The sequence below is a fragment of the Electrophorus electricus genome, chromosome 2 (genome assembly GCF_041902795.1).
Source record: "Electrophorus electricus isolate QZ-2024a chromosome 2, ASM4190279v1, whole genome shotgun sequence".
In the NCBI taxonomy this organism is placed as follows: Eukaryota; Metazoa; Chordata; class Actinopteri; order Gymnotiformes; family Gymnotidae; genus Electrophorus; species Electrophorus electricus.
The window spans coordinates 12,962,137-12,973,575 of record NC_137498.1 but is presented as its reverse complement, the minus strand read 5'-3'; the positions used below and the strand labels follow the sequence as shown (position 1 = coordinate 12,973,575).

General features: G+C 39.3%; 1 long non-coding RNA gene across 3 annotated transcripts; it reads left to right on the top strand.

The window, feature by feature from the left end:
- The first annotated feature begins 3,503 nt into the window (after positions 1-3,503).
- On the top strand, positions 3,504-10,286 carry LOC145660248 (uncharacterized). 3 transcript variants are annotated; one of them, XR_014126491.1, is made up of 5 exons: positions 3,504-3,561; positions 4,694-4,807; positions 4,997-5,111; positions 5,259-5,330; positions 9,267-10,286. It is a non-coding gene; the product is annotated as an uncharacterized LOC145660248 (long non-coding RNA). The 3 variants fall into 3 exon arrangements; XR_014126489.1 differs by lacking the exon at positions 9,267-10,286 and adding an exon at positions 7,916-8,835; XR_014126488.1 differs by lacking the exon at positions 9,267-10,286 and adding an exon at positions 5,429-5,918.
- Positions 10,287-11,439: the final 1,153 nt, after the last annotated feature.

The window sequence follows — 11,439 nt, the reverse complement described above, 5'->3', positions numbered from 1 at the left end:
TAATGACTAGAGATAATGTGTGCAATATGGCTCAGGGCCAACTGTCTCCTAAATGAGTAAAAGGATTATTTCATCTTCATTTTCAACATTCAGAGTTGTCTTTGCGCTGCACCACCCCTCACTCCTCAGTGTTGTTACAGTCTCTCCTCAGACTCTGCCCTACATCCCTCTTTGCTTTGGTCACCGTGATCTTCCACCACATCATCGTGGCTGTGGTCTACTGTACCAAGAGGACCAAAGCTACAAACAACATAAACAAGCTGTTGTAGTATCACCATGCCTCCTGAAATTAAGAATTTATCATCCATTTTACCTCAGCATCAGTTCCTGCCACACTGATGGAGATGGAACAGACAACAGACATTAACAGGCCCACTACAGACCTACACACTTTCTCAATGTACCGTCTATGGACCTAAATACTTGATCAGAAGGACAGCCAAAGAGCTACACAACTGATCCTATCTGGGTAACCCTTTATTTGGATTGTCTGCATTTAGACATTCAACAGACCATCTCTAGACTATTGACTGTTCAAAGTTATGAATATCTTATTAACCAATTCTCAACAACATGTGAGTAGAGGCTTATCTATCTTTCAGCATGTCTTATATTTCACCAATAGACTGCATGTTACTCATCAACTAAAAGCAAGGAATTATAGTATAGATAGGATAGGTGAATAGATGTTGCAAATAACCATCAAAGTATCTCTAGAGATTGTATAGCCTGCACTGTATAGATGAACAACTGTTCAATTCATTTTTATTGAAATTTAAAGTTCAGTTACACTACAGTGCATATAAATGAGACATTGCAGTTTCTGAGGAATATTATATTTATTAAAATTTTTACCTTCTCCAGTAAAGTACTGTTTTGATAGTTCCTCTTTTTTATATACACTGTTTATACACTATTTTTAAACATGTATTAATCATTGTTAGATTAATAGTCCATCAAAATGAAATTCTCTTTTAGTCCTCCAGATGGAATTGTTTCTCCATGGTGAGGCCAAGGTTTCTGACAGAGTGTAGAGGACAACATAGTCACCTGGAACATACTGCCTCTTTAAATTTATTCAGACAATTCAGTCTGTCTTTGTAGACATTTCGTTAGTAGTCTATAGACTTATATACTTATAACTTAGCCAGTTTAGCTTTCATTTTAGCACTCGATGCACTGCTTCTGGTGTGAAATGGGATTAAGGCCTACTTTGTTGTAAAAATGTCTTTATTAGATCAACTTGTTGCAAGTTCAGATGTAACACTTTGCAGATGTAAGTTCAGAGGTAATACTTTTAAAGTCTCTTAGCTCTTCAGAAAATCCTCCCGTACTTCCCAGCAAAGGTCAAAGTGCATTTGGTTCAATTTATTTGAAGAAAAGTTTTACTTATCATAATAAACATAAGCAATCTTACCTGTGGACTTCAAGGACTTTTTCTAATGAATAGTGTTTCTCGTCATTTCTTGTCATAGCATGTACAGGTAGAATGAGATGAGTGCAACACTTTTTTCTCTCAGTTACTCAGAGACTCTTTGGACTAGACCAACCACTTCTTTACATATAAAGCTTACATCTGTCTTCTAATTAGTCATGCCATTTAAAAATGATTACACATGACATCCACTTATTTAGTTGAATAGAAGAAGTCAGATGTTGCAACTGACCTCAATCCTGGGGACGGTCTCAGCACAGATCAGGGACGGTTGCAGCATGTTACATATACATTATTTTTACTTTTGCTTTTTGCCTCTTAATTAAATCTTAATTAAATTAAAACTAGAAACAGACTTCCTGGCCCAAGAGTTCAAAGTGTCATGCCCAGCAAGGTTGCTTTAAACCTGAGCACACTTCAGACCGTTTCACTCTGTAAATCTTTCCAGACCCAAGAGGTCACAGAATCATAGCCAGCAAAGTAGCTCTGGGCCTGGGCACACTTCAAGCAGTTTGACCCTTTAAATAAAACTAGAAACAGACTTCCTGGCCCAAGAGGTCACACAGTCAAGCCCAGCAAGGTTGCTTTAAACCTGGGCACACTTCAGACTGTTTCACTCTTTAAATCATTCAAAGCACCACATTTCAAGGCTCAAGAGGTCACAGAGTCATGCCCAGCAAAGTAGCTCTGGGCCTGGGCAGACCATGCAGTTTGACCCTTTAAATAAAACTAGAAACAGACTTCCAGGCCCAAGATGTCATACGGTCATGTCCAGCAAAGTAGCGCTGGGCCTTGGCACACTTCACGCAGTTTGACCCTTTAAGCAAAACTAGAAACAGACCTCCAAGCCCAAGAGGTCACAGAATCATACCCAGTAAAGTAGCTCTGGGCCTGGGCACACTTCAGGCCATTTGACGTTTTATATAATGGAATCACCAGACCTCCAGGCCCAAGAGGTCACACAGTCGTGCCCAGCAAAGTAGTGCTGGGCTAGGGCACACTTCATGCACTTTGTGCCTTTAAATAATACTACAACCAGATTTCCAAGCCCAAGAGGTCATACAGTCATGCCCAGCAAAGTAGCTCTGGGACTGGGCAGACCATACAGTTTGACCCTTTAAGTAATACTACAACCAGACTTCCAGGCCCAAGAGGTCACACAGTCATGCCCAGCAAAGTAGCTCTGGGCCTTGGCACACTTCACGCAGTTTGACCCTTTAAATAATACTACAATCAAATTTCCTGTCCCAAGAGGTCACACAGTCATGCCCAGCAAAGTAGCTCTGGGCCTGGGCACACTTCATGCAGTTTGACCCTTTAAATAAAACTAGAAACAGACTTCCAGGCCCAAGATGTCACACGGTCATGCCCAGCAAATTAGTGCTGGCCCAGGGCACACTTCATGCTCTTTGTGCCTGGGGCTACAATCCTGCACTTTTAAAAAATAATAAACCATTTGAAGCGGTAATGAACGGAGCATTTAATTCTGTTTGTCTAGTGGCTCAATTTCATAATATAAGCATATATTATGCAAGACAGTGTTTGCCTAACTGCATAGCCTTGGTACTGAAACACCCGAGAAAGATGAGCCTTGTTTTGTTGAACATTGTATTGTGATCAATAAGCCTAATTTTCAGTTAAAATTGTATAATTTCTTAAGAATTTATTATTATAGTTGTTGTTTAGGTTGCATTTTGATCCTTAATGAGTGTTCAAATGACTTTGGATTATAACGAATACAGAGTGAGTGAATTGTACCTATGTGGAATGATTACTAATTAATTAATATATAGTTTACATGTATAGGTTATATTTACTTTATTTATTTAGATTTTTTAATCTGAGCCTGATAACAAAATGATAGCGTAAAGAGGGGGAAATGATTTTAAAATGTGATTTATAATATGAGACTATAATGTCATTTCAGCTGCACTTTTTTCATTGTTCTAAACAGCCACTGAACAGAATTTAGCGCTCCATTATGCCATAATGTGTGTCATTCTATTTCTGACCCCAGATCAGTTTATTGAGTGGATTTGCCGATGACGATCATTTTAGACAAAACATCAACAGAGACTACAAACAATTCTTCACGCATAAGAGGTACTGAGAAACGAAAACAAAACGTAAGTAGAATTTAGTTTTATCTACAAAGGCAGATACTAAATATTTGATAAATGAATCGTATTATAAACAAGTAGCCAATATGCGAATTTAAAATGAGAACACACATTTTAATGATGGAGAACTTTTGACTGAACGGAGAACTAATTAGTGGGCTGATAGTGAGCTCCCCGCCCCACTAGTCACGTGATACGGCCCGCCGCCTGCAGTGGGAGTTCATGGTCTTGTGTGAAACCACGACTATGTAGTCACACACCTGCACCGCGTTATTCTCCTAATGTCTGTGTGTGTTTAAACCCCGGTTGGTGTGTGTATCCCTGTCGGTCTGTGTTCGCTAATGTTCACGTACGTGGTGCACTTTGTTTGTAAGCTGTGTTCAACGTTGCTCATGTTCATCTTGCCTTTTTCGTGTGAGCGCCACTGTGTTCGTTATTCGTGTTTGTCTAATAAACGTCTGTCTACGTCAAGGGAGTTTGTGGGACCTGCGGCACTCGGGACGTCTCAGCTGTTTAATTTAACGGACCGCACAAATATTTTAAAATGCGGCATAAGTGAGTAGAGAATGAACTAACTAAAAGGAAACGTTGATGAATAAAAGGAGACGTAGCTGAAAATATTCGCGTAACTGAACTCCATTAGATGAAATGCGTTGACTGAGACAAGGGAAAGTGACTTCTGCGCTTGTTTTAAAAAAGCCTTTGTAAGACCACGAGTGTGGCCATTATGCACTGTCGCACAACAGACAACCTTTGTTTCACATTTATTAACATTTGTAGAAGAAATTGAGCTACGGGTGGCCATTTGTTCGGTTACATAATAACTGTATATAAATATATAAAGTCTACAGGCTTTGATTTCTCATTTCCATATAGAGATATGAAACTGGGGTACAAAGGTAATCCTGTGCACAAATGCATGTAAAATAAGCCTTGTTTTGTAGAAAACTGTGTTGTAATCAAAGCCTAATTTTCATTTCAAATTTAATTACTTCTTAGGACTAAATCTTTAATTCTTAAAAATTAAAGGTTTTTTTTAAATATCCAAAAACACATGCAAACTGTTTCAACTTTTTAAAAGAAACTAAACAGCTTTATTATCATTCAGTGCAGTAGAGCTTTCTTCTGCCCTTTCTAGATGCCAAGGGACAACTTCATTATTAATATTATTACCAGAAGCCAGAAGAGTCATAGAGACCCTGCTCCCATTGCTTGGTTTAAGCAACATTACTGTGCCAATCTGGGAGAAAGTGTAAGTGTCTACATCTTTTTTACTGCATCCACGGTTTTATTTATTTTGCCTTCACATTTTCCTGACTTGTACAGATGGCAATCCAAAATATGCTGTCCATTAGTGGAGTTTCCACTGCCCAGGTGGGGTCAATGGATGATTCATTTCCTTTACAATTCATCACTGATTATTTCTCATTTCTCACTCAAGAAACAGGAGGACTGTAAGGAGGTTCGTACCATCCGGAGCATAACTGCTGAACACATTATGATCATAGAGTCAACGGGAGAGATTTGCTCTTTGGACCACAGTGTACATGTAGAAGGTGCAGATGTACTTTCTTGCATAAATCTAGCTTTACATTAAGAACACACAGTAGGACATGATGTTTGCTCACTTTAAATATGTTCCTGTACTTTGTTATGTAATTGCATTTTTATTGATTTTTTGGGGAAAAAAACAACATCTGTAGATGTAAGAGAGGATCTGGGTGGAGTAGGGGAATCTATTACAGAGGCAGTCAAAGTGGAGAACACCCCAGCTGGTGAGTAGCATCAAAGCACCACATCAATAATCAGAGTTTACATACATCCACTCCATGGACACCAGTTTAAAAATTCTACTTTTATTTCAAATATAAAGGCTCAGAATGCAAGAAGTTGAAGAGAGTACGCATCTTCTTCAGACGAGCATGGCAGGCTATAAAAAGCACCTTGTCCTGTGCCAAGCGCTCCAACAAAATTAGCCCTACTCTTTAACTTTTCCCAGGTCTTTTTACCAATTTATTTTGTATTTCTTTTTTCCCTTCATTTTCCCCAACCTGTCTTTTCATTTTCTGAACATCTTTTGACTTTTTGATTTATTTCTGATTAATAAATTTTACTTCATGCAAATATTTTGTTTGTTTGCATTCTGGACCTTTTAATCATATTTTCATTCTAAAACCAGCCAGGTTATGATTCTAATTCAGCCAAATAAATCTTGAATGATTCAACTCACTTTAATAACATTTTTAGATTATCACATATATGTACAGTTTCATGTCACTCAGCATTAAGAGAAAATTTCACACTCACCTTTAGTGAGAGGAAGTACAGTAAAGAGAAACACAAACTTAGCATCCTTGTCTCTATGGAAACACCACTGAACTCCCAGCACACACTGACAACTCTACACCAAGATCTCCACTACCACTGTGGACATACACTGACTCCAGAATTCTCACAGCATTACTTCATTACTCCAGACCCTAATGTCCACCCAGCAGAGAGGAACTGGGAACAAATGAACTTGGCCAGAGCTCTTATGTTTATTTTCAAGTTCACATCACCAGCTTTACGGAGACATACAAAACCACACACAGTGCCATCATGTCCTTTGACCTGTGAGGTCTCTGGTTGTTTCTTCCTTTGTGATGTATCCTACAATCCCACACTGACCATGATGCTGCATCTGTGAAACCATATAGGAGACACACATGCTCATTATAAAGCAAAGGGGGTGGAGTCTGATGTAGAGGAGAGAAACAAACAGACATATATTATCCCATCGCTCTTATTCTCAAACTCCTCTTTCTAAGTTTATAGTTTTAAAATGCAGTTTATAGAGTTAATCACCTCAAAGCTTGCGCATATACAAATTTTTGCACTACTTTTTCATAGCTTGATATATTTTAGGTTTGCACTGTCTTATGTTGTCCTGTGTACTTAATATTTTATTCATTGTATCAAATTTGTTTTATTGGTAAATATACTTTGAACTATTATGCACTGTCACTACAGAATGCTGTGTGCTTTGTCTTCAGAGTCTATAAGCATGCAAACATACACACACACACACACACACACACGCATTTAAGAATTTATAGATAGTGAGAGGACCTGCTTTTTGTTTGGTTTTTCAGTTTCCACATCACAATAATTTCTTTTGACCATTGCTTATGTAGAAAAGTTCTTTAAGATTTTTTGTGAGTAATATGAAGTTCTGAATTTACTGAATGAGTCAAAAACAATAAGACACAATAAGAACCTATTTGAACTTTGATAAACTCTGTTAATCAGCCTTTGAACATAGACATGGTTTGGGTAGTACATGAGCAGTCCCTTTTCTCAGTGAAGTACTGACATCTCTTCTCACAGTACACAATATTCCCCAAATTATCAGTAACCATACCAGTCCTACACATACTAAACCTGTTTTGTACTAAATTAAATTCAAACTAGACCTGCCATTGAGAACACACTGGAGCCTAGTTCTAGTTTTAGTCTGTGTTTAAAACATCATCCTTTATCCCAATTTCACGTTAGAATAGACCCAGCAGTCAGAGTTGTCCTGTTTTGATTATTAAACTACACTTTACCGAATAAAAGTAGTATTTTGTACTATTTCTAGCTAGAAACCACTGATAAGCCTGTCATGGCATAAGGCAAGAAATAGACTAGAAGGAAACTGAGCTTGTGAGTGTGTGACCACAGTTTAGCTGCAGAGGGACAGAAGCAACACGGTTGTCACTTCTGGTCTAAAATGGGCTTTAGACTCTGATCTGGTACCCACTGCCCACTGGTTGGAACTGTGAGAAATGAACCTGCAGCAGACGTCAGACATCCTGAGCTCTCAGACCAGAACAGTCTCCTCCTTTTTCTGGGGTGTTCATAAGGTGTTTTGAGACCAAAATGTTTATTGACTTTAAAAACTGCACATATTCACATTAAAATGCATACACATTTCTAATACTTTTCTACCACAATTTAGTCCACAAACCATATTTTTCTCACACCACTAATAGATTAAGAACACTGCTGTAAAAGTGGAGCCTGGATGTTATATTTGATGTATTCATTAAGCTGAGTTATTTCATGACACAAGTATTTACATGAAAGTAGGGTCATACACTGACTATGACTGCAGACATTAGCATTAGGGTATTTATACAGCAGGAGACAAACAGGAAATATCTGGGAACAATTACTGGGAGGGGTAAGAGACAAAACTCACATGAGACACCATAATCAGTACGGGTGGGCAACTATGTTTCATCCACCCTCACCCTCAGCACTTTAGCTCCCCAGGGTTGTGTCCTAAGCCCCATGCTCTACTCACTGTACACCTACGCTGTGTGGCCACTTCCAGCTCTACCATCAATGCCAAGTTTGCTGACGATACTGTCGTCATGGGTCTGATCTCGGACAACGATGAGAGGGCCTACCTGGAGGAGATTAAACACCTGGAAAACTGGTGCCAGGAAAATAATCTCCTCCTAAACGTCAGCAAGACAAAGGAGTTGATTGTGGACTGCAGCAAGAAGCAGGAGCGGCACTACCAACCTGTTAGGATTAATGGAACCACGGTGGAGAGAGTAGACAGTTTCAGGTACCTTGGAGTTCACATCTCGCAGGACCTGTCCTGGTCCCACCACACCAACTCCCTGGCATGCACTATTGAGAGCATCCTCACATGAGTCTGGTTTGGGAACTGCACCAAGCAAAACAGACAAGCACTCCAGAGCATGGTGCGTTCAGCAGAGCGGAACTTCATATGGAACTTCCTGACCTGTAGACCACCTAATACAAGTGGTGCCAGACCAAGGCTAGGAGGATTGTGAAGGAATCCACCCATCCCAACAATAGGCTCTTCTCTCTGTTGAGGTCAGGGAAGCGCTTTTGCTCCCTGAAGACCAACACAGAGAGACTGAAGAGGAGCTTCTTCCCGCAGGCCATTTGGGCCCTGAATCAGGCCAACTGATGGAACTGAAGGGACTACTCTGTGTATGATGTCCACAAACATCATAAAACAAAACAAAACAAACAAACAAAAAAAAAACTGTGAATTGTAAATTGTAAAAACTGGAAATTGTACATTGTATATATGCATAGTATACATCCTGTCTTCATTCATCATAACATATTTATTTATTCATTAAACCACTCTCCATTACCCTGTATCTCTCCTCAGCCATGGACAGAGCAGTTACATAAAGCATTTCACTGCCAGTTATAGCATGTATGACTATGTACGTGACAAAGAGTCTGAGGTCACATGTGTCAGGCCTCTGCTACCAGGCCAGTGTTGAGAGATCATTCCTGAGCCTCCCACCCAGCACCCCCCCAATTAAATTAAATAAATAAACATATTTAATAAAGCCATATGTGCAGAGCATGACTAGCCTGACTGTGTACTGCTTTCCCAGTGGGTTTTTGCATTACACACACATACTTATTCACACAGTGACTATGTTTTCACTGGCTTATCATCAAGAGAAAAAGGATGTGAGTTTTGCCTACCACATGCTCAGTGTCTCCATCGAGGGTTGGCCGGATAACCTCAGATAACCTCAGATAATCTCAACCAAAACCCTAGTACCATGCTATTCTTAATCAGTTCAATAACAGTGTTTTTATGAGGAACTCCATCCTTAGAAATTATATTGTAGCCTTGCATTATTCAATTCCATAGAAATGTATTTTTATAATGGGCTTCTCAGCAGGTGTTATCACAAGGCAACAATTACATAAATCAGCTTTAAGAGATCGAGAATCCAGGCTCATCCTCTTCTGTTCGACACGGGATGGTATGATCATTATAGTTCCCTAATATACACACCCTTGTACGTGGACATGCCTAATAATTTAGTCTCTCTTTCTGCTGAGGTTCACCTACCCCTGATGTCATGATGTTATTGAGCCTACACCCGTCTCATCTGCCATGGCTACTCCCTCCACCCACTGATGTCCCCTGTTGTAGCCCACCACACCTCCACCCCAGCCAACTAATTCTCCGTTGCCTTTGATGGACATTCTCTTGTGGGATGGGTTTCGGACATGTGCACACATTTGGACAAGACTAAGACCTCTAGAGAACCAGACTAGACATTAACTGCTTATTTTTTCATTTTATTATTATTTATTTATTTTTCTCATAAAATTGTTACTAAATTATCATTGTGGTGACCGTTGTTGGCCAGAGGAGGATGGGCTTTGATTTTATAAGGTGTGTGGGTCTAGTTATTGATGTGTATACATGTATTTGTGTGTTTGTGTGTGTGTACTGGTATATGTAAATACCTCTTTCCGTCCAGTAGGATGAGTCCCAGCAGCAGAAGGACAACACGAATGAGGATAGAGTAGTACTGCCTGTGAGAGACATTTTGGGAAATATTGCCACTTGTATTGTCTGTGCATTGTCTATGCTGCTATGTTGCCACTGTTGGGCCCCTGAGCAAGGCCCTTAACCTACAATAGCTCAAATTGTCATAACTGTAAATTGCTTTGGATAAAAACATCAGGTAAATGTTTTATCTGATTGGATCTCTGAACCATTTCTGATTTCTTACTTCTATTTTTTGCCCCTCTTGGATTTGTCTGCCTGGATATTTTGTCTCTCTAGATTTTGACCTGGACTGTAGCTCATCTCTGTGATGCTCCCTGGCTCTGTTTATCCTATAGTACAGGCTCTGACCCTTGCCTGTGTTTTGACCGTGGTGGATTATCCTTTTCAGATTAAAAAACCATGTTTAATTTTATCCTCGAGCATCTGGATTTCTCTGAAACATCACAGTGTCACTGGAGTGAATGTGACATTGTTCCTCAAAATCCCTACTGAGCCAGTTAGTGATTGACTGATTACACCATGAAGTTCAGAGCTGGATCACAGCAGAGCTTAAAGCCCATGAATTTCAAAAAGTAGCATGGTCATGTGTATGTGTGTGTGTATCTGCATGAGCTGTCCAGTTTTCCTGACCAAGTGGACCAAGAGCTGCATCATATACAGAATGAACAAGTGAGGAATAAATAACACAAACAGAAATAAACAAGTGAGCACATTTCACACATCTCACCAAAGTGCACCCAGATTAGCAATATATATGTGAGGAGGAAGAGATGCATGCTGGGAACACTCACATCGGTAAACTGGTAGCTGTTGCCACAGTGGTGTGTGTGGGTGCTTGTGTGTGTATATATATATATATATATATATATATATATATATATATATATATATATATATATATATATATATATATATATATTTTGTGGTGGGTAGGGGTGTATCAGTTTAGCAGGTTTATCACTTTGAATGTACATTTACTATGTTTGTAAAATTATGTCTTTATCCAGGTCCTTCAAATGTGGGTCTGGCCATCCTGCAGAAGCTGTGCATGTTTATGTGTGTGTGTGTGTGTGTGTGTGTGTGTGTGTGTGTGTGTGTTAGTTACGTACAAATGAGGAATAAATAACACAAACAGAAATAAACAAGTGAGCACATTTCACACATAGCACCCAGTGCACCCAGATTAGCAATACATATATGAGGAGGAAGAGGTGCATGCTGGGAATTCTCACATCTGTAAACTGGTAGCCATGACTACAGTGACATCAGAATAACTTAGGACTAAATAAGAAAACAGTATTTAACCTGGAGTCACTGGAGTGAATTTATGCTGCTAGAGTCATTTAGTGATTGACTGATTAAACCATGAAGTTTAGAACTGGATAATTGACACTGATGAGGATTTGGAGACTGTTTGACAATCTTCATGGGTGAGTGAAAGACGTAAATATGTCATTCACACACCACTCAGAGGAACAGCACAGCGGAATTTTAATTAAACTCACAAACCCAGAAAGGAAGCATGTGTGTGTGTATATATATATATA